At 39.6% G+C, this 21814-nt stretch overlaps 1 protein-coding gene and 1 pseudogene across 3 annotated transcripts in view; both read left to right on the top strand.

Moving 5' to 3' along the window:
- The window catches only part of ASB12 (ankyrin repeat and SOCS box containing 12), a 127467-nt gene that overhangs the window by 15373 nt on the left and 90280 nt on the right, over positions 1-21814 (top strand). For 2 of the 3 annotated variants that reach the window (XM_015542551.2, XM_042974091.1), the window contains exons 4-7: positions 6403-6560; positions 12175-12210; positions 12366-12534; positions 13864-13963. The gene's annotated coding sequence lies outside the window, so the exon portion shown is untranslated. The remainder of the gene's footprint in view (positions 1-6402; positions 6561-12174; positions 12211-12365; positions 12535-13863; positions 13964-21814) is intronic. The other variant, XM_042974092.1, reaches the window with a different exon arrangement.
- On the top strand, positions 14423-14962 carry LOC102960674 (annotated as a pseudogene).

Raw genomic sequence — 21814 nt, 5'->3', positions numbered from 1 at the left:
GACCACATTCTTATCAATAAGGTTGCTTATGTTTATGAGTAATTGTTTTATATATCTGGGGGCTCGGGTATTTGGCGCATAGACATTTATAATAGTTAGCTCTTCCTGGTGGATAGACCCTGTGATTATTATATAATGCCCTTCTTCATCTCTTGTTACAGCCTTTAATTTAAAGTCTAGTTTGTCTGATATAAGTATGGCTACTCCAGCTTTCTTTTGGCTTCCAGGAGCATGATAAATAGTTCTCCATCCCCTCACTCTCAATCTAAAGGTGTCCTCAGATCTAAAATGAGTCTCTTGTAGACAGCAAATAGATGGGTCTTGTTTTTTTATCCATTCTGATACCCTATGTCTTTTAGTTGGCGCATTTAATCCATTTACATTCAGTGTTATTATAGAAAGATATGGGTTTAGAGTCATTGTGATGTCTGTATGTTTTATGCTTGTAGTGATGTCTCTGGTACTTTGTCTCACAGGATCCCCCTTAGGATCTCTTGTAGGGCTGGTTTCGTGGTGACAAATTCCTTCAGTTTTTGTTTGTTTGGGAAGACCTTTATCTCTCCTTCTATTCTAAATGACAGACTTGCTGGATAAAGGATTCTCAGCTGCATATTTTTTCTGTTTAGCACACTGTAGATATCGTGCCAAGCCTTTCTGGCCTGCCAAGTTTCAAAGGAGAGATCAGTCACGAGTCTTATAGGTCTCCCTTTATATGTGAGGGCACGTTTATCCCTTGCTGCTTTCAGAATTTTCTCTTTATCCTTGTATTTTGCCAGTTTCACTATGATATGTCGTGCAGAAGATCGATTCAAGTTACGTCTGAAGGGAGTTCTCTGTGCCTCTTGGATTTCAATGCCTTTTTCCTTCCCCAGTTCAGGGAAGTTCTCAGCTATAATTTGTTCAAGTACCCCTTCAGCACCCTTCCCTCTCTCTTCCTCCTCTGGGATACCAATTATGCGTATATTATTTTTTTTTAGTGTATCACTTAGTTCTCTAATTTTCCCCTCATACTCCTGGATTTTTTTATCTCTCTTTCTTTCAGCTTCCTCTTTCTCCATAACTTTATCTTCTAGTTCACCTATTCTCTCCTCTGCCTCTTCAAGCCGAGCCATCGTGGATTCCATTTTGTTTTGCAATTCGTTTAAAGCGTTTTTCAACTCCTCGTGACTGTTCCTTAGTCCCTCGATCTTTGTGGCAAGAGATTCTCTGCTGTCCTGTATACTGTTTTCAAGCCCAGCGATTAATTTTATGACTATTATTCTAAATTCACTTTCTGTTATATTATTTAAATCCTTTTTGATCAGTTCATTAGCTGTTGTTATTTCCTGGAGATTCTTCTGAGGGGAATTCTTCCGTTTGGTCATTTTGGAGAGTCCCTGGCGTGGTGAGGACCTGCAGTGCACTTCCCCTGTGCTGTGGTGTATAACTGGAGTTAGTGGGCGGGGCCGCAGTCCCACCCGATGTCTGCCCCCAGCCCACTGCTGGGGCCACAGTCAGACTGGTGTGTGCCTTCTCTTCCCCTCTCCTAGGGGCGGGATTCACTGTGGGGTGGCGTGTCCCGTCTGGGCTACTTGCACACTGCCAGGCTTGTGGGCCTGGGGATCTGGCGTATTAGCTGGGGTGGGTAGGCAAGGTGCACGGGGGCTGGAGGGGCAGGTTTAGCTCGCTTCTCCTTAGGTGATCCACTTCAGGAGGGGCCCTGTGGCAGCTGGAGGGAGTCAGATCCGCTGCCGGAGGTTTGGCTCCGCAGAAGCACAGAGTTGGGTGTTTGCGCGGAGCGAGCAAGTTCCCTGGCAGGAACTGGTTCCCTTTGGGATTTTGGCTGGGGGATGGGCGGGGGAGATGGCGCTGGCGCCTTTGTTCCCCGCCAAGCTGAGCTCTGCCGTCCGGGGGCTCAGCCGCTCTCCCTCCCTTTGTCCTCCAGCCTTCCCGCTTTCAGGGCAGAGCTGTTAACTTATGACCTCCCAGACGCTAAGTCGCGCTTGCTGTCGGAACACAGTCTGTCCGGCCCCTCCGCTTTTGCCAGCCCGACTCGGGGGCTCCGCTTGGCCGGCGAGCCGCCCCTCCGCCCCGGCTCCCTCCCGCCAGTCCGTGGAGCGCGCACCGCCTCGCCGCCCTTCCTACCCTCTTCCGTGGGCCTCTGGTCTGCGCTTGACTCCGGAGACTCCCTTCTGCTAATCCTCTGGCGGTTTTCTGGGTTCTTTAGGCAGGTGTAGGTGGAATCTAAGTGATCGGCCGGACGCGCTGTGAGCACCGCGTCCTCCTTCATCTCCCTTTTCTTTTTGAGAAGCCTGGCTAGAGGTTTGTCAAGTTTGTTTATTTTTTCAAAAAACCAACTCTTGGTTTCATTGATCTGCTCTACAGCTTTTGTAGATTCTATATTGTTTATTTCTGCTCTGATCTTTGTTATTTCTCTTCTTCTGCTGGGTTTAGGCTGCCTTTGCTCTTCTGCCTCTATTTCCTGGAGGTGTGCTGTTAGATTTTGTATTTGGGATTTTTCTTGTTTCTGGACATAGGCCTGGATTGCAATGTATTTTCCTCTCAGGACTGCCTTTGCTGCATCCCAAAGTGTTTGGATTGTTGTATTTTCATTTTTGTTTGTTTCCATATATTTTTTAATTTCTTCTCTAATTGCCTGGTTCACCCACTCATTCTTTAGTAGGGTGTTCTTTAATCCCCATGCTTTTGGAGGTTTTCCAGACTTTTCCCTGTGGTTGATTTCAAGCTTCATAGCATTGTGGTCTGAAAGTATTCATGGTATAATTTCAATTCTTGTATACTTATGAAGGGCTGTTTTGTGACCCAGTATATGATCTATCTTGGAGAATGTTCCATGTGCACTCGAGAAGAAAGTATATTGTGTTGCTTTGGGATGCAGAGTTCTAAATATATCTGTCAAGTCCATCTGATCCAATGTATCATTCAGGGCCCTTGTTTCTTTATTGACCGTGTGTCTAGATGATCTATCCATTTCAGTAAGTGGAGTGTTAAAGTCCCCTGCAATTACCACATTCTTATCAATAAGGTTGCTTATATTTATGAGTAATTGTTTTATACATTTAGGGGCTCCCGAATTCGGCGCATAGACATTTATAACTGTTAGCTCTTCCTGATGGATAGACCCTGTAATTATTATATAATGCCCTTCTTCATCTCTTGTTACCGCCTTTAATTTAAAGTCTAGTTTGTCTGATATAAGTATGGCTACTCCAGCTTTCTTTTGGCTTCCAGTAGCATGATAATTCTCCATCCCTTCACTCTCAATCTAAAGGTGTCCTCAGGTCTAAAATGAGTCTCTTGTAGACAGCAAATAGATGGGTCTTGTTTTTTTATCCATGCTGATACCCTATGTCTTTTGGTTGGTGCATTTAGCCATTTACATTCAGTGTTATTATAGAAAGATACGGGTTTAGAGTCATTGTGATGTCTGTATGTTTTATGCTTGTAGCGATGTCTCTGGTACTTTGTCTCACAGGATCCCCCTTAGGATCTCTTGTAGGGCTGGTTTAGTGGTGACGAATTCCTTCAGTTTTTGTTTGCTTGGGAAGACCTTTATCTCTCCTTATATTCTAAATGACAGACTTGTTGGATAAAGGATTCTTGGCTGCATATTTTTTCTGTTCATCACATTGAAGATCTCGTGCCAATCATTTCTGGCCTGCCAAGTTTCAGTAGAGAGATCAGTCACGAGTCTTAATGGTCTCCCTTTATATGTTAGGGCACATTTATCCCTTGTTGCTTTCAGAATTTCCTCTTTGTCCTTGTATTTTGCCAGTTTCACTATGATATGTCGTGCAGAAGATCGATTCAAGTTACGTCTGAAGGGAGTTCTCTGTGCCTCTTGGATTTCAATGCCTTTTTCCTTCCCCAGTTCAGGGAAGTTCTCAGCTATAATTTGTTCAAGTACCCCTTCAGCACCCTTCCCTCTCTCTTCCTCCTCTGGGATACCAATTATGCGTATATTATTTCTTTTTACTGTATCACTTAATTCTCTAATTTTCCCCTCATACTCCTGGATTTTTTTATCTCTCTTTTTCTCAGCTTCCTCTTTTTCCATAGTTTTATCTTCTAGTTCACCTATTCTCTCCTCTGCCTCTTCAATCCGAGCCGTGGACGTTTCCATTTTATTTCGCATCTCGTTTAAAGCAGTTTTCAGCTCCTCCTGACTGTTCCTTAGTCCCTTGATCACTGTAGCAAGAGATTCTCTGCCGTCCTCTATACTCTTTTCAAGCCCAGTGATTCATTTTATGACTATTATTCTAAATTCACTTTCTGTTATATCATTTAAATCCTTTTTGATCAGTTCATTAGCTGTTGTTATTTCCTGGAGATTCTTCTGAGGGGAATTCTTCCATTTGGTCATTTTGGATAGTCCCTGGAGTGGTGCGGACCTGCAGGGCACTTCCCCTGTGCTGTGGTGTATAACTGGAGTTGGTGGGCGGGTCCGCAGTCAGACCTGATGTCTGCCCCCAGCCCACCGCTGGGGCCACAGTCAGACTGGTGTGTGCCTTCTCTTCCCCTCTCCTAGGGGTGGGATTCACTGTGGGGTGGTGTGGCCTGTCTGGGCCACTTGCACACTGCCAGGCTTGTGGTGCTGGGGATCTGGTGTATTAGCTGGGGTGGGTAGGCAAGGTGCTCGGGGGTAGGAGAGGCAGGCTTAGCTTGCTTCTCCTTAGGTGATCCACTTCAGGAGGGGCCCTGTGGCAGCAGGAGGGAGTCAGACCTGCTGCCAGAGGGGTGGCTCCACAGAAGCACAGCGTTGGGTGTTGGGGCAGAGCGAGCATGTTCCCTGGCAGGAACTGGTTCCCTTTGGGATTTTGGCTGGGTGATGGGTGAGGGAGATGGCGCTGGCGAGTGCCTTTGTTCCCAGCCAAACTGAGCTCTGTTGTCCCGGGGCTCAGGAACTCTCCCTCCTTTTGTCCTCCAGCCTTCCCGCTTTCGGAGCAGAGCTGTTAACTTATGACCTCCCAGATTCTAAGTCCTGCTTGCTGTGGGAACACACTCCATCTGGCCTCTCCGCTTCTGCAAGCCAGACTAGGGGCTCTGCTTCCCGGCAGGCTGCCCCTCTGCCCCGGCTCCCTCCCACCAGTCCGTGGAGCGCACACGGCCTCTCTGCCCTTCCTACCCTCTTCCGTGGGCCTCTCTTCTGCTCTTGACTCCAGAGACTCCGTTCTGCTAGTCTTCTGGTGGTTTTCTGGGTTATTTAGGCAGGTGTAGGTGGAATCTAAGTGATCAGCAGGACGCGCAGTGAGCCCAGCGTCCTCCTATGCCGCCATCTTCCTAGTAACTCTATAATCTTTTTTTTTAATATATGGAGGTTTTTTTCTTTATTGACCACAGATAATCTTTAAAAAAGTAGTGATAGTGTAAGCTCCCTATGGGGGTTGTTTGGAAGTTTAGATGCATTTGTGCATTTTACTCTCTACTTGGTATATAGATGTGTAATAGATGTTATTGTCTTCTCTCTCCCTCCCTTCTTTTAAGTATCAACTTATAAATTATTTGTCAATTCAGGAAGATTGCTTTGGATCAAAATTTGTTTCCTATTGTCTTGCAAGCTTTATGTTTGTCCCACTGTTCCTATCCCTCCATTCAGTTCCATTCAGAAGACTAGGGCAGTTTTTCAGAGTCCTTAATAATGCAGGTATCCCTGTTTCATCCAGTCTCATAGTCTCATCCCCCAGCCCTATGCCTATGTGGCTAACTCATAAGCTACCTCTGATTTTATTCTGTGGAATTTCCATGCTTTTGTGTCTTCCCTCCCATTTTCTTCCACACTTTCCTCAGAATTTGCTGGAATTTTATTGATAGAGGTTAACTGTCAGTCAACTCAACACCTTATAAGGCATTGTCAGACTCTATCCATTTCTGGAAAAGTTCTTGCCACATAAATTGGTCAGATGCATTATTGATTGAATGTTTAATCTTGTGAAGGGAGGAAGTGGGGTTGACAGGAAGAAGAGAAAAAATGGCCATTTATCAACCAGAAGCAGGTATTGGCCTAACAATTGGAATACAAGAACACTGTAAATGTTTTGCAACATGTTACAATAAGCAAAGCAATTAAGTCATTGAAGCTCAGTTAAAAACTTTTGGTAAGGACCACTTTCCCAGCATGTGAAACCCTAAAGTTTTGGTTCAGTCCATTATCCAGCAATTCACAGGAAACCAGGAAGTATGTTCCTGCTTTGTATTAGTATCACAAAAAATTAAAACATTTTTAAAATAAGGCTTTGAAGCAATATTCCAGTTCTTATTCCTCACATAAAGCCAACCTTGTACACAAGTCATTGCCCTGTTTCATACACATTCTCTTTAGGAATAGGAAATCTTGACTTTTTTTTAGCATTATTTGTTAAGTTTCACTCATTATTACTTTGTTTTCATGTTTATCTCCTCCAGCATTACCTGAAGATCTGTATGCTTTTTCTTATAATCCCAAATCCTCAAAATAGATGGAGGAAAATGGGTGGAAACTGATTGACCCAATATCAGACTTTGGGCGTATGGGAATACCCAACAGGTACTGGATCATAACAGAAACCAACAGAAACTATGAGGTATTTTTGTCATTGTTTTCCTTTTGATCCATTTAATTAAGCCAGAAGAATATCAGCAAACAATTTTTTTTAATATGAAATTTATTGTCAAATTGGTTTCCATACAACACCCAGTGCTCATCCCAACAGGTGCCCTCCTCAATACCCATCACCCACCCTCTCCTCCCTCCCACCCCCCATAAATTCTCCGTTTGTTCTCAGTTTTTAAAAGTCTCTTATGTTTTGGCTCTCTCCCTCTCTAACCTTTTTTTTTCCCCTTCCCCTCCCCTATGGTCTTCAGTTAAGTTTCTCAGGATCCACATAAGGTGAAAACGTGTGGTATCTGTCTTTCTCTGTATGCCTTATTTCACTTAGCATAACACTCTCCAGTTCCATCCACGTTGCTACAAAAATAAACTCAAAATGGATAAAGGACCTGAATGTGAGACAGGAAACCATCAAAACCCTAGAGAAGAAAGCAGGAAAAAACCTCTCTGACCTCAGCCGCAGCAATTTCTTAGTTGATACATCCCCAAAGGCAAGGGAATTAAAAGCAAAAATGAACTGTTGGGACCTCATGAAGATAAAAATCTGCACTGCAAAGGAAACAATCAACAAAACTAAAAGGCAACCGATGGAATGGGAAAAGATATTTGCAAATGACATATCAGACAAAGGGCTAGTATTCAAATCTATAAACAACTTTTTGAAAAAAGAGAAAAATCATTTATAATCTCTCCTTTTCATTTAACATTAAGCCATTCAACCAGCATTTATTAAGTACCTACTTCACTGAAGACACTGAATCAGAGTTTTCATAGTCTAAAGCATAGGGTGCTATGGGAGCATAGATGAAGGATATGGAATTCAGACTGTGAAGCCAGAAACAGCTTGATGCTTTGGGAAATAGTCTGGAGAAGGAAATCTATCCTAATTTATATACGGAGAGAAAGAAGAAAGTCAGGAAGTGAATCCAGGTCATGAAGGGCTTCATGGCCTAATTAAGGAATTCGAACATTATCCTGAAGACAGGAGCCACTAGAATATTTTAAGCTAGAAGGGCATGTAAGTATATTTGTGTTTTAGAAAGATAACTTTGGTATTGGTGTGGAGAATTTGCTTGAGCTAAGAATGCAGGAGAATGATATGAGAGGTGATGAAAAGCTGAACTAAGGCAATAACTATAGATGGAGAGGATGACATGGTTTTAAGAGATAGGTGGTAGAATTGAAAGAACCTGGTGACAGATTAATGTGGCTGGGAGATAGAGGGAGTTTAGTATGCATCCCAGGTTTCCTGCTTTCTGGCTTGAATGACCAAGTGGATAATGGATATGTTAGCCAAGATAAGGAACTTAAGAAGAGGGAAACACAGTGTCTTCAGTTTTAGACTTGAGTTCAGGGCGATTAACAGATATCAAGTATTTGATATCAAACATTTGATTCTGGATATTAAGAAAGATCTCTGGGCCAAAATAGAAGTCTAGGAGACTTCTATGTGTTGGAGATTTCCAAGACCATCCCTCAGGTTTAGTGATTCACTAGGCTCACAGGACTCAACGTGTAGTTACACTTGTGGCTGTGATTTATTATAGCAAAAGAATATAAAACAAAATCATCAAAGAGAAAACGGGTGAAGTCCAGAAAAAAAAAAAATAGGCATGAGCTTCAGAGTCCTCTCCCAGTGGAGTCACATGCCTAATTTCTCTAGCACCAAATTGTGACAATATATGAAAACTGTCATTTACTAAGGAAGCTTATTGGAGAATCAGTGCCCAGGATTTTTATTGGGGCCTGGTCACATAGGCACTCTCTGTTTAGTGTGTACCAAAGTTCCTGATGCCCAGAAGGAAAGCAAGTGTTCAGCAAAGAATAAACCACATTATTTGTACAGTTTACGCAGAGAATCACTATTATCAGTTAGGGAATGGTGGGAACACTTCCAAAATCCAGGTTCCCAGGCACCAGGCAAAGGTCTAGCCTTGCAAGCAGGACTATCTAAGGATGGCAATTAGGCCTTTTGTGATAATTTTCTGCATAGGGAGTCATTGATGTTTAAGTGCTATCTATGAATTGTTGGATCTTTATTTCCAGCATTTTACTATCATAAAAAGACAGTAATTGTGCCTTTCTGGTAATACAGTTTTTAATATCTAGTAGAAAGGAGATTGGTAAGCTGTCACTTAGCAGGGCTATTGGTGAGGTGGCTTATTAGTGTCACACTTGACAAGACTAAGTAGAGATGAGGTGAATTCTTTCCATTCAAATATGTGTCTAAGTTACCCAAATTAGGTCTGAAATATCTACGTTGGCACCTTAGATACATGTAGGCTTCTGAGTTGAAATGGAAGTTCCATTTATTTCTGTTTGTATGACCCACTTCTCCAAAGTCTAAGTCCAGGTAAGAGGATGGGTCTTTTTCAAATGTGCTGCATTCTGAGAATATTGGCTTTATTTATTTATTTATTTTTAAAACATTTATTTATTTATTTATTTATTTATTTATTTATTTATTTTAATACATGAAATTTATTGTCAAATTGGTTTCCGTACAACACCCAGTGCTCATCCTAAAAGATGCCCTCTTCAATACCCATCACCTACCTTCCCCTCTCTCCCACCCCCCATCAACCCTCAGTTTGTCCTCAGGTTTTAAGAGTCTCTTATGCTTTGGCTCTCTCCCACTCTAACCTCTTTTTTTTTTTCCTTCCCCTCCCCCATGGGTTTCTGTTAAGTTTCTCAGGATCCACATATGAGTGAAAGCATATGGTATCTGTCTTTCTCTGTATGGCTTATTTCACTTAGCATCACACTCTCCAGTTCCATCCACGTTGCTACAAAAGGACATATTTCATTCTTTCTCATTGCCACGTAGTATTCCATTGTATATATAAACCACAATTTCTTTATCCATTCATCAGTTGATGGACATTTAGGCTCTTTCCATAATTTGGCTATTGTTGAAAGTGCTGCTATAAACATTGGGGTACAAGTGCCCCTATGCATCAGCACTCCTGTATCCCTTGGGTAAATTCCTAGCAGTGCTATTGCTGGGTCATAGGGTAGATCTATTTTTAATTTTTTGAGGAACCTCCACACTGTTTTCCAGAGTGGCTGCACCAGTTTGCATTCCCACCAACAGTCCCAGCACCTTTTTTTTGAAGACACTGTTCTTCCCCATTGTATACTATTGCCTTCTTTGTCATAGATTAATTGACCATTATAAGTGTGGGATTTTTTCTGAGTTCTCTATTCTATTCAGGTATGTGTCTGTTTTTGTGCCAATACCATACAGTTTTATTTACTATACCTTTGTGGTATATATTTTGGCCCAGAATTGTGATACTTCCAGCTTTGCTCTTGTTTCTCAAGATTGCTTTGTCAATTTGGGTTGCATACTATTTTCAGGATTATTTGTTCTAGTTTTGTGAAAAATGCTTTTGGTATTTTGATAGGGATTGCATTAAATCTGTAGATTGTGTTGGGTGGTAGTAAGATTTTAACAATATTCTTCCAATACATGAGCATGGAATATATTTCTATTGTTTATGTCAAATTCAATTTTTCATCAGTGTTTATATTTTTCAGGATACAGTTCTTTTACCTTTTGATTTAGTTTATTCCTAGAAAGTTATTTTATTATTTTGATACAATTGTAAATGGAATTGTTTTCTTTTTCTTTCTGCTACTTCATTATTAGTATATAGAAATGATACTGATATCTGGGTATTAATTTTGTATCCTGAAATTTTATAGAATTAATTCACTACTTCTAGTAAGTATTTGATTTTGTATTATAGGATTTTCAATGTATACTACATGTCATCTGCAAATAATGACAATTTAACAACTTCTTTTTTAATATGGATGCCTCTAATTTCTTGTTTGATTGCTGCAGCTAAAACTTCCAGTACTATGTTTAATAAAAGTGGCGAGAGTAGACATCTTTGTCTTTTTTCTGATGTTAGAGGAAAAGCTGTCACTTTTCCACCAGTAAGATGTTAGCTGTGGGTTTTTCAATACGGCCTTTGTTATATTGAGGTACGTTCTTTCTAAACCCACTTTATTGAGAGTTTTTATCATGAATGGATGTTATATTTTTTCAGGTTTTTTTCTGCATCTATTTAGATGATCATATGATTTTCATCCTTCATTTTGTTGATGTGATTTATCACATTGAGTGATTTGAGAATATTGAATCATCCTTGAATCCCTGGAATAAATCCCACTCAATCATGGTGAATGATCCTTTTAATATATTGTTGAATGCAGTTTTCTGATATTTTGTTGAGGATTTTTGCGTCTGTTTTCATCAGGAATATTGGCCTGCAGTTTTGTTTTTTTTTTATGGTGTCTTTGGTTTTGTTATCAGGGTAATGCTAGCCTTGTGGAATGTATCTGGAAGCTTTCCTTCTTACCCTATTTCTTGGAATAGTTTGGGGAGAATAGGTATTAACTCTTCTTTAAATGTTCAGTAGAATTCTCCTGTGACTTCATCTGGTCCTGGACTTTTATTTTTTAGTATATTTTTAAAATTACCAATTCATTTTTTTTTTTTACTAGTAATCTGTTATGATTTTCTTTTTCTTCCTAATTCAGTTATGGAAGCTTTTTATGTTTTTAGGAATTTATCCACATGTTCTAGGTTGTCTAATTTGCTGCTATATAATTTTTCATAGTATTCTCATAATTCTTTGTATTACTGTGGTGTCAGTTGTTAATTTCTTTTTCTTCAGACTTTATTTACTTGGGCCATTTCTCCTCTTTTCTCTTATTGTCTTTTGTTTTATGAGTCTGGATGTGGGTTTTTCAATTTTGTTTATGTTTTTCTAGAACCTGTTCTTTGTTTCATTGATTTTTTTTATTTTAAATTGTTTATGTCATTTATTTCTGTTGTAATTTTTATTATTTCCTTCCTTGCACTCACTTTGGGCTTTGTTTGCCCTTTTTAAAAAAATTCCTTTAGGTGTAAAGGTAGCTGTTGATTTGACCTCTTTCTTGTTTCTTGAGGTAGACCTGTAATGCTGTATATTTTTCTCTTAGAACTGCTTTTCAGCATCCCAAAGGTTTTGCACCATTATGTTTCCATTTTCGTTTATCTCCATCTATTTTTTTAATTTCATGATTTTTTCATTGACCCATTAGTTATTTATTGACTTTTTGCTTCTCTCTTGCTGCTTTAAGAATTCTCTTTTCCTTTAAACTTTGAAATTTTAATTATTATGTGTCATAGTGTGAACCTCCTTGGGTTGATCTTGTTTGGAACCCTGTGCTTCTTGGACCTGGATAACTATTTACCTCCTTAGGTTAGGGAAATTTTCAGCTATTATTTCTTCAAATAAGTTTTCTGCCCCTTTCACTCTCTCTGCTTCTTCTGGAATCTGTGTAATGAAAATGTTTGTTCATTTGTTGTTCAAGAGATCCTTCAACCTATCCTCATTCTTAAATATTATTTTCTTGTCTTGCTGTTCAGCCTGGGTGTTTTCCATTACCCTGTCTTCCAGATCATTGATACATCTTTCTGTATGCATTAGTCTACTCTTGATTCCCTCCAGTGTGTTTCTTATTTTAGTTATTGTATTCTTCACTTCTGATTGGTTATTTTTTTAATTATATTTCCTATGTTTTTATTGAAGGTCTTACTGAGTTCATCTACTCTTCTCTCCAGCCAGGTGAGCACCTTTAAGATCATTACTTTAAATTCTTTATTAGATATATTGCTTATCTCTCTTTCACTTATAATATTTCTGAGGTTTTGTTTTATTCTTTCTTTTGAAGCTTCTTCTGTCTCTCCATTTTGATTGAGTTTCTGTGTTTGTTTCTACAGATTATGTGGAACAGCTACTTCTCCTAAACTTGAAGTAATGATCTTGTGTATGGTCATCCCCTATATAGACTGTGTGTGCTTGGTGACTTTTGCTGGCTGGCTGGAACTGTGGCTGGTATGGTCTGGGTGTCCTGGGACTTTCCACACAGCCACCACCCTCTCAGGACAGGTAAAGTCAATGTATGCTGAGGTGTTCTGATGTTCTGTCCCTGGCAGGACAGTTGAAGCTGAAGTGGGTGCAAGCCAGGATGCCCCTGGGTGCTCCATGCAGGGGTTGTCCTGGCTGGGAAGCTAGAGCTGAAGAAATATGTGGTCTGGGAGCTCAGCAGTGTGTGGGCAAGTCCCCAAGCTCTTTGCACAGAGGGTACCATGGCCAGATATCTGAAACTATATGCAGAGGTCACCTTAACAGAATTAGCAGAAATGGATATAAACCAGTGTATTACAGGGCTCTCTACACAGAGGTTGCCCTGAGAGGGAAGCTGTAGCTGAGGCAGTGTAAAAGCTGAGTGGTCCTGGGTGTTCTGCATAGGGGTACCCTGGCAGGACAGCTAAAGCTAAAATGGGTGTGGGGTGGTGTGGTCCCTGGGCTCTTGCAAAAAATATGTCCTGGAAGGACAGCTGAAGCTGAAGCGGTTGCAAGCCAAGTAGTCCCTGGGCTCTTCACAGTGAAGTTGAACTGTCAGGACAACTGAAGCTGACTTGGATGCAAGCTGGTGTGTCACAACGTGCTCAACAAGGAGGTTGCCCTGGCTGGGCAACTGGAGCCAACTCTAGTGTGTTCTGGGGTGTTCCACATAGGGTTACCCTGGCAGGGTGGCTGAAACTGATGCAAGTATGCTCTGGGTTTTGCTCTGCACAGTGGCAACCTGGCAGGGCTGTTGGATCTAAATTAGCTGTCAGCCAAGTGGTTTTGGAGCATTCTGCACCAAGGGTGCCTCAGCAAGCCAACTGAAGCCAAAGTGGTGTGGCCTGGAGTATTCTGGGGTGCTTTGCACCTGTGTCACTTTGGTGTGAAGGTTGGTGATATAGTGAGCACCAACCAGAAGTGTCCCAGTATGCACTACCCTGTGGCCATCTTGGTGAGAAGGCTGAGACTTGTATGCGCTATGAGCCCCAGACTCACTGAGGGGACAGGCCAGTTAGGGTGCTGGAACTGTGCACTTGTGTGTGATTTCAAGATGAAAAAAGGAGTGTAGACCGTGTCTGTCATCTCCTACCCAGAGAGCATTCCAGCAGCTCCCCTGGCCATTTGGCAGAGTTCTAGGGCTGGCTCTTTTATACACTAGTTGCTCTTTGAAGCTATAGCTTTTAAAGAAAGAAGAGAAGAGAAAAATGTGGCTTTTTTTTTCTGTGCCCTATAGTTACCGGAGCTGCTGATAACTCTGGGCTTGTGGACCAGGGCTTGCTGAGGCAACAAACTGGTCCCTCTGACTCACAGAATATTCCTGCAGCTCTCCACATGTTTAAAGCATAGATTTTTTTTTCTGTGCCTCAGAATGACTGGGCATGGTGTGGGCTTGCAGACCCAGGGCTCCTGAGGCAGCGAGACAGTCCCTTTGGTCTGGAGAACGTTTTCACAGGTCCTCTGCCATTTGGTGAGTTCTAGTGCTGTCCCTTTTATATTCTAGTTAATCTATTAAACTTCATCCTTGTGTGTGTTTGTGTGTGTGTGTGTGTGTGTGTGTGTGTGTGTGTGTGTGAGACCAAGGACAGAAGAATCTATTCCCAGTCCCTCAGTACTATCCCTCTTCACTGCAGTTTATACAGTATCAGGTGTATGGGTTCCCTTTGTTACCATGCCTCCATCTATGTTAGTGTTCTTTTTTGCTTGTTCTGTCTTTTATTATGTAGAAGCTGTTCAGCTGGCCCTCAGTTCTTCAGGTGAAATTGTTATATGAATAGATATTATTTGGTGTTTTCAGTGGTGAATGTGTATAGAAATGCAACAGATTTCTGCACATTGATTTTATATCCTGCAACTTTGCTGAATTCACATACTACTGTATTAGTTCTAGCAAATTTTTTGGTGGAGTCTGAGCTTTGCCAGTCTCACTATGTCTGCCATTTTCAATTTTCAGAGTCTTTTGACTGTAAGTAATATTCCTGTTTATATGTACCTGTGCTTATATCCTATCCTTGGCATACAGCCCCCTGAACAGAAATAAAACTGGATTGTTGGGTATATTTTGCAAGTGTGCCAGAATTGGTGAATGGACGAGTCTTTATGTTGCAATATGCTGTATAGTGATGGCCTTCAGCATCTTCTTCATACAGTAGCTTGGAAAAATATCAGAATTTAATTGCAATCAGATTTCAGTATAAAAAAAGAAATCTGCAGAAAATAATGGAATTAATGTTTAACCCTTTTATCTCTGAACATTGAATGAGATAAATTTCCAGCTGTTATTTTTGATTTTTGTTATTGAACCCATGTCTCTAACAATCAACCTCAGTACTGTCACTACAGTATTACATTCAGCAAATGTTATTCTGTTGTGTGAGATACCAGTTTTTAGTGAGGTATCTCTAATGTATATAGTAGAAAACTTGGTAAATCACTCAAGTTCCTTTCACTGTGACTTATAAATGATAAATCTTTATAGAATGAGACCTTCTTTCTGGACTTTTTCATTGAAAAAAATGTTCAATTGTGTTATTAAGGATTGCATTCATATTTAATAATGCTTGTTTTTTCTCTGGCCACACGAGTATATTAACAGAGTACCTCTAAGCAAACTCTGTAGTATATTACAGATGTTTCAACTATTTAAGACAAGCCTATGCAGTTAATAAGGAGGAAGATAAATGAGATGTGACTTAACAGTAGTATTTGGAAAGTGTTCATATTTAACATAAAAGAATTTAGAAAAGCCTCTGAAAAGTCTGGATGAGTATGGATAAATATCTTAAACATAAATCTGACCAGCTAACTGTAATTCTCTAAATAAGACAGAATAATTATCCTGTATGTGTTTCTAATTCTTTATAGTGTCAGGTCTCCACTTATTTTAATTGCCTCACAAGGCAAACTGTATTTTTTGTTTGTTTTTAAATACAACACTTTAAATCTAGTTTACTTTTTGTGTGTCAATTTGAACTAGAATCTGTTGTATAACTCAGTAGATGATGGTAAGGGTCTTTGAGTTTTGATATAAAGAAAGACCTTCAATAATTTTCAAAAAAAAGAAAAGAAAAGAAAGGTTTAAGTTACTATGGCCAAGTAGGATTTAGTTCTAGAATGCAAGAATGGTTCAACATACACAAAATCAATCAATGTAATACACTACATTGACCGAGTCATTGGGGGGAAAACACACAGTCATCAGGAAAAGCATTTGATAAAATTAAACTCACTTTCACGATTGAACACTAAACTTAATAGCAATAAAAGGACAGTACCTCAATGTAATCAAGGTGTTATATGAATGATAAAAGTCTGAAAGCATTTTCTCTTAGGGGAAAGACAAGGATTCCCACTCTTGGCCCTTTAAGGAAAGATAAAACTGGAGATCCTAGTCAAAGCAATTAGGTAGCAAAAATAAATTAGAGGCTTTTAAATTGAAAGAAAGAAGTAAAATTACCTTTGGTGCATACAACATGATCTTATATGTAGAAAACCTTAAATATTCCACAAAAAAACTTTAGAACTAATTAATTCAGCAAAGCTTCAGCATTCAAAATGACACACAAAAAAAATCAGTTGCATTTCTATGTACTAACACTAAACCATCCAGAAATGTAAATAAGAAAACAATTCTATTTCCAATATTTCAAAAAGAATAAAATACTTAGGAATAAATGTAACCAAGATGGCAATAAACTTGGACACAGAAAACTATAAAATGTTGCTAAAACTAAGTAAGATACACATAAACAGAAAGATGTTTCCTATTCATAGATTGAGAGACAATACACTTGACCCTTTAACAACATGAATTTGAACTGCATGGGTCCATTTATATGCAATTTTTTCAATAAATACATCTACAGTATTATAAATGTGTCTCCTCTTTCTTATGATTATCTTAATAGCATTTTTTTTGTTTAGTTTTCTTTAAGAGTAGAATATATAATATTTATGACACAAAAATATGTTAATCAACTAAATACCTATTGATAAGGCTTCCAATCAATAGTAGGCTACTACTAGTTAAATTTTTGGGAAGTCAAGTTATATGCAGATATTTGACTGTTAATTGGAGGGAGGACATCCCTACCTCCTTGTTCAAGGGCCAATTGTGCTGTTAAGATGGCAGTACTACTTAAGTGATCTATGGATATAAAACAATCTCTTTAATATCTCAATGGTGTTTCTACAGAAAGAAAAATTCCATCCTAAAATTCACTTGGAAACTCAAGGGACTCTGAATAGCCAAAACAATCTTGAAAAATAAAAAAACTATAGGTTGCCACAAGGAAGAAGGATGGGGGATGGGCTAAATGGATGAAGGAGAGTCAAACATAGAGACTTCCACTTATGGAATGCATGCCATGTGTATAAAAGGGGCAGCATAGGGAATATAATCAATGGTATTGTAATAGCATTATATCATGACAGATGATAGCACATTTGTGGTAGGCACAGCATAATGTATAGACTTGTGAAATCACTATGTTCTATTGATGAAACAAATATAATATTAGGTGTCAATTATATTTCAATTAAAGAACAAATGGAGATCTATAAACTGATATGAAATACAGAAAAGAAACCAACCCTCTTAAAGAAGCTCAATGAACAAGAAAGAACATACAAACAACTGTATGGAAATAGGAAAACAATCCATGAAAATGAGAAATATAATAAAGAAACAAATCATAAAAAAACAAAAAAACAAAAACAAAACAAAACAAAAGAAAAAAACAGAGGGGCACCTGGGTGGCTTAGTCAGTTAAACATCCAACTCTTGGTTTCGGCTCAGATTATGATCTCACAGTTTCATGAGTTTGACCCCCATGTCTGTGCTGGCAGCACAGAACCTGCTTGGGATTCTGTCTCTCTCCCACTCTTTATGCCCCTCCCCCACTTGTACTGTCTCTTTTTATCTCAAAATAAATTAAAAAAAGGAAAACAGAAATCCTAAAGCTAAAGAATATAGTGACTGAACTGAGCTTCAACAGCAGACTAGACTAAAAATAAGAGTCAATTAAAACAAAGATAAGTCAAAGACAATTATCTAGTCAGGGAAAAAAAAGAATCAGAAAGAGTAAAAACGTATTTTGGATTTTCTACATAGAGTATCATGTCATCTGCAAATAGTGAAAGTTTGACTTCTTTCATGCCAATTTGTATGCTATTTATTTATTTATTTTTGTTCTCTGATTGCTGAGGTTCTGACTTCCAGTACTATGTTAAATAGTAATGGGGAGAGTGAACATCTTTGTCTTGTTCCTGACCATAGGGGAAAGGCTTTCAGGTTTTCCCCATTGAGGATGATATTGGCTGTGGGTCTTTCATATATGACCTTTATGATGTTGAGGTATGTTCATTTTATTCCTACTTTCTTGTGTGTTTTTTTTAAATCAAGAATTGACGCTATGTTTTGTCAAATGCTTTTTCTGAATCTATTGAAAGAATGATATGGTTCTTATCCTTTCATTTATTAATGTGGTGTATCACATTGACTGATTTGTGAATATTGAACCAGCCGTGCAGCTCAGAAGTAAATCCAACCTGATCATGATAAATAATTCTTTTAATGTACTGTTGAATTTGATTTGCTAGTGTCTCATTGAGAAAGTTTGCATCAAAGTTCATCAGGGATATTGTTCTGTAACAATATCCCTTTCAGTGTGGACTTTTTTTTTGGTTTTGGAATCAAGTTAATGCTGGCTTTGTAGAATGAGTTTGGACGTTTTCCTTCCATTTATATTTTTTGAAACAATTTGAGTAGAATAGGTATTAATTTTTCTTTAAATGTCTGGAAGGGGCACCTGGGTGACTAAGTTGTTTATGCAGTGGACTTTGGCACAGGTCATGATCTCATGGTTCATGGGTTCGAGCCCTGTGTCAGGCTCTGTGCTGACAGCTCAGAACATGGAGACTGCTTCAGTTTCTGTGTCTCCCTCTCTTTCTGCCTCTCTATCTCTCTCTTTCTCTGTCTCAAAAATAAAATAAAATAAAAACATTTAAAAATTTACATGTCTGGTAGAATTCAGAGTGGTTATTGAAAGACATGAATTTAGTGCCATTATGTTGCCTGTATAGTTGGTGTTTCTGGTGATGTTCTCTGGTCATGTCTAGTCTTTGCTTTTGGTCTTTTGTTTGTTTTTCCTCCAAAGAGTCCCCCTTAAAATTTCTTGCAGGGCTACTTTAGTGGTCACAAACTCCTTTAGGGTTTTTGTCTGGAAAACTGTAACTCTCCTTCTATTCTGAATCACATCCTTGCTGGATAAAGAATTCTTGGCTGCATGTTTTTTCCCATTTAGTGTGTTGAATAGATCCTGCCTCTCCTTTCTGGCCCGCCAAGTTTCTGTGGACAGCTCTGCTGTGAAACTCATCTGTCTTTCCTTGTAGGTTAAGGATTGTTTCCCATGCTGCTTTCATAATTCTTTCCTTGTCTGTGTATTTTGTGAATTTGACTATGATATGCCTTGGTGATGGTCAGCATTTATTGAATTTAATGGGAGTTCTCTGTGCTTCTTGGATTTTGATGTCTGTGCCCTTCCCCTGATTAGGGAAGTTTTCAGCTATAATTTGCTCACATTAAACTTCAGCCCCTTTTTCCCTCTCCTCATCTTTTCTCTCTCATTCACTCCTATGATATGAATGTTATTCCTTTTTAATAAGTTACAGAGTTTTGTAAGTCTTCCTTCGTGATCTTGTGCCTTTTCCCCCTCTTCTCACCCTCATTATTCTGTATAATTTTATCGTCTCTGTCACTGATGTGCTGCTCTGCTTCGTCCATCCTCACCATCATGACATCTATTCAAGATTACATCTCAGTTATAGCACTTTCATTCTGACTATATTTTAGTTCTTTTACCTCTGCAGAAAGGGATTCTCTGATGTCTTCTATGCTTTTTTCAACCCCAGCTAGTATCCCTGTAAATGGTTTTAAATTCTAGCTCAGACATCTTATATCCATGTTGATTAAATCACTGACCATGAGTTCAACTTTATGTTTTTTTCTTTTGGGGTGAGTTTCTCCTTGTCTTTTTTTTCCAGAAAAGAAAAGAAGAAAGGAAAAAAAAAAAAAACAAAAAAAAAAGACAAAGAAAAAACAAAAACCAAAAACACAAAGAAACAAACAAACTACAACCTGGGTGTGTTTTGGCCTGCTTGTTAAAAGAATATTATTCCAAAAATTAAATAATAAAATAAAATAAAATAAAATAAAATATGCACACATAAAAAAATAATAACTGCAAAATTTAAAAAAAGAGTTGAAAAAATAAAATAAGTGAGACAAATAATAATATAAAATAAAGAATAAGAGTATAATGGAAGTTAGATCTTATTTCACCTTGAGCTGAAGTCTATGATCATTAGAATTCATGCAAGCAAGTTGTTTGTGCTAGTCTTCTGGGTGAGGGGCCTGCTGCACTAATTCTCAGGCTGACTTGTTTCCATGGAAACAAGGTGCAGGGGGGCAGGGCTTGGTTTAAGTGGCTCTGGCTACCATTAGTTGGGGTCAGTTTGCTCCCTGAATGCTTTCAAGTCTGAAGGGCATAATGAATGTGGCAGTGCCCTGCTCTATAGCCCCAGAGCTGAAAGTTCATGCCCCCCACTCTTCAGGGAAGCCTCATATAAGGTTAATTAATCACCCCTCTTTTGTCATTGGTTTCTGTCAGAACCCTATGTTCATCCTGCCTGTGTCCAAGCTTCTTTATCTCAGGCATGCAACTGAGTTGCAAAATTCCAAATTTTAGGGATTCCTATGGCATGGACCTGCACTGTTCCTGAGGGAGAGTCTTGCCATGCCTTTTCTGGCCCCTGAAAAAAAAGTGACATATGTTTACAGCTGTTTAGAATTTATTTCAAAACAGGAGAAAACTGGCATCCCTGCTTACTGTCCTCAGCTAGAGCAAGTCCCCTCTCTTAAGCCTGTAAGCAGCACGGCATATTGGTGGGACACGTCTTTCTTGTCACCTAAGGGATCCTCATACCATGCTGTCACTCCTGAGATTCTGCCCCACTTCACCACCTGAGCACCTTTAAGGCAGGCACATGCCCCACAGTGGAAAGCTAAAAGTTCAGATTTTGCACTCTGCTGCTTATATTACTTTGTGGTAGCGTCTGCAAGTAGGCTCCCTCCCCGTGGCCCTACCCTAAGCAACATTTCCCGCAGTAAATTCTTTGCACCTCCTACTTCCAAAAGGTGATTGCTTTTCTCGTGTAGTCTTGCACTTCTGTTCTCTCAAAATTCCAATTTTTTTCTTTGGTGTTCAGAATGATTTGATAACTATCTAGCTGTGTTCAAGGACAAGACAAGCTTAGGTATCATAGACTCTAGGTCTAAAGTTCTGTCTTGTCTAGCAAGAGGGCGGGACACAGAATAAAAAGTGAGAGATGGCGAATACCTGGGAAAAGACAAGAGCCCTGAATAAGGGTCCTTGCCCCATATTTATTAGGGTCAGAAGGCTTACAAATGTGATAGGCATGCACAAAGAGACAAACTGTGAACATTAACTTGGGGATGTGAGGGAAAAGGGGGGTTTGAAGATATATGGTGTTTGGGGTTTGGTTCAGTATAAAACAAAATCCTGGCACTGGGCAGATGGGCAGATGGTTGGTAATGCAGACAGGAGGTGCTGTGTCTGTTTTTCTTAGCTAGCCTAGGGGATAAGGTAGGAGAGGAAATAACCTCAGGGTTAACAAGGCACCTTTTCTTTTGTTAACCATTTCCACTCTGGGCTGCTTCACCTGCATTGCAGTGGTCTATAATCCAGTTTACCTGTTTGCCTAACTTGGTCCTTCCCTCCTGTGAAAGCAGCTTTCTGCTGTGGTACTAAATTGGGGGATGCTTCTGCACTGAACACCTAATCTTGCTTACCTCACATATCTTTGTATTGGGTACACTTGCACCCCTTTCTATTTTGGGGCCTTTGCCCCTCCCTCTCTATTGTGGGGGTTCTGCACCCCCTCTCTATTATGGGGTGCATTTGCATCCCCTCTCTATCCTGGGGTGCCTTTTGATCTCCTTATTCTTGGGGTGCTAATCTTGTTTACCCAAACTCGGGTGTGAGCATCCTATGGCTTTGTACTTTTTATGCCTTGTTAACACATTGGTGTAAACCCGGGGGATTCCTAAGCTTATTCCCCACACTTAGGATCTCCCTACTCCACTGCCATCTTAACTGCTGTCTCCAATATCTCTTATGACTACTGATGCAAATTTCCTCAATACGGTACTAGCAAAAAATATTCAACAGCATAATACAAGGATTATGCACCATGACCAAGTGGAATTTAGTTCTAGAATGACAGAACGGTTCAAATACAC

The sequence above is a fragment of the Panthera tigris genome, chromosome X (genome assembly GCF_018350195.1).
Source record: "Panthera tigris isolate Pti1 chromosome X, P.tigris_Pti1_mat1.1, whole genome shotgun sequence".
Taxonomy (NCBI): domain Eukaryota; kingdom Metazoa; phylum Chordata; class Mammalia; order Carnivora; family Felidae; genus Panthera; species Panthera tigris.
Note: the sequence above shows the minus strand (reverse complement) of the source record. Positions and strands in the feature narration are given on the sequence as shown.